The sequence below is a fragment of the Austrofundulus limnaeus genome, unplaced genomic scaffold (genome assembly GCF_001266775.1).
Source record: "Austrofundulus limnaeus strain Quisiro unplaced genomic scaffold, Austrofundulus_limnaeus-1.0 Scaffold247, whole genome shotgun sequence".
NCBI lineage: Eukaryota > Metazoa > Chordata > Actinopteri > Cyprinodontiformes > Rivulidae > Austrofundulus > Austrofundulus limnaeus.
Window position 1 is genome coordinate 312,103 of NW_013952649.1, and position 2,246 is coordinate 314,348.

Genomic DNA, 2,246 nt, shown 5'->3' on the forward strand with positions numbered 1-2,246 from the left:
GAAGAAAACAAATAAAAATAAACTTTTACGGTTTATAAATAGTTATTTTATAGTTTTATTTGTTTCTGTCCGATCTCATGCTGTGTTGATTTAAATGATGTTYAAATTCAGCTGAACATTTCCAGATGCCACTCAGGTTTAGTTTAACTTTCAAAATAAAAGTAGGACTTTTCTGTTTGCTTTCTGTAATTTGCTCCTGCCGCACTGATGCTCCGTCCTCTGTCGGCCTAAAACGCCTGTTATCACTGGCTTCAATCCTCCTCCTGTAATCAGCACTTGTCAGCTCCTTATTTTACATATTTGTGCTGAAATGGCAGCTTTTCTTCCCATAATGACTTTTCCATTCGAGCCAAAGTGAGCGGCGAGTGCAGCTGTAACACAATGTTTTGACGAGGGGAGGATGAGAAGTGGTTTCCAACGACACAAAAGATTAAAGTTGAAGAAGAAAATTGGAGGACAGGGTGTATCRACAGGGAAAAAAAGACAGGCGGAGGAAAATAAAAGCAGCGAGCGAAAAAAAAAAAAAAATACAGAGTGCTGCTTTTTTAGTTACCAGCTTGAAAAATCAAAGGGTACACGTTGGATTGGGGTGGAAGATGAAGAGGAGGTGAAGAAGACAGAAAGAAAAACAAACAAAGACAACAAAACTGAGGAGATGAAAACAGGAGACAGAAAAGACAAAGAGGCAGCAGGAGTCGAGGGAGGAGGAGAAAAGTAACGACAGAAGAAAAACTGGATTCATTCAGAAAATAAAAGACAGAAAAACAGGCCGACATTTTACTGCCTCAACATTTTCACCCATTATAAAATGTATTTTAATCACTTTAAACACTGAGATGCTTCTGGAAATGTGAGGTTTTATTTCTTATCTGTTGTTCCCGACAAATAAACTCTGGATCTGTTGGTTTTTAGTTTCTAGTTTCTGACAAGAAACCGTTAAAAAACAGCAGCATGAATCTGATATCAGGAGCTTAAATGAAAAGAATCCTTGGATGAAGATTTAAAACTGATGAACTTTTAGATTCAACCTGATTCAAGATGGCTGCCACAGCTAATAAAACTTAGCAATGGAGAAAAAAGGGTTACTTTTAGTTAATTTGTACAAATATTGAGCTAAAATGTAGTGAGGTTAGCTGAGAGTCATGCATGGTTATGGTAAATATCGCTTTAAGGGAAATCATTTTAATATTAGTTTTGACAGAATTGATTGTTTTGAAATGATAACTTGATGCGACGCTCATGATGAAGCATCAAATCATGGCTCCAAGTCTTAAACAGACTCGTGTTTGTCGTTTGTTTTACAGGTCAGGTCACTGTCAGTGTTTCTGSACCTTCCTGATGTGCTGAACCTGTCAGAGAAACATTCATGTCTTGAAAATTATTTTTAAAATGTCATCATCACATCATTCCACTTCCTTTATCACTGCAGGTGAGATTTTACCTTTTAATTATCTGGAGTTTAGCTGCAGCGTGCGATGCCTGATCAAGCATTTAAAACAAGGATTAAAACTTTCAGATTAGTCTCAAAACGCAGGAAGGAGAGGAGAAAGTTTGAATCAAGGTCTGGAAGCTGGAGACAGACATGTTGCTGGATAAACATTTATAGTAATAAACCTAATGTTAGAATTTATGAGAAAAAGAAAAAAAACTTTTACTGTACAACTGAAGCAGTGATGATTTAAATCTTTAGTTTGGAAAGGTAAAATCAACATTTWGTAGCTGAAAAAACAAAAACCGAAGTAACTCTGTAGTAAAGCTGTTTCTACTATTTCTAGATCAAAATATTTAATCTAATCTTTTAATAATTTATCATTTTGTTCGAAGACTGGAACATTTCTTTTATGTTTATTTTCTAAACAAACAATAAATCCAACCTGATGTACATAAAACCCACAATAAACTGATGAAACTGAGTCATCTTTAATTTATACTGTGTAAAGTTGGAAAGGTTAGTGCTGCATTTATACTACCTCCCTGTGCAGTTTTAGGACTCAGGTTTTTCTTTGCTCACTTTGCAAATGTGTGTGTGTGTGTGTGTGTGTGTGTGTGTGTGTTATACATTATTCAGGGGTCCGATGGTGCAGGGCAGTTCCTATTCATTGACACTGAGCAGAGGTGAAGAGACAAAGTGTGTGATAATAAAGCCACTCTGACCCTCTGGGCCTTAGGTGCGTGTGCGTGTGTGTGCGTGTGCGTGTGTGTGTGTGTGTGTGTGTGTGTGTGTGTGTGTGTGTGTGTGTGTGTGT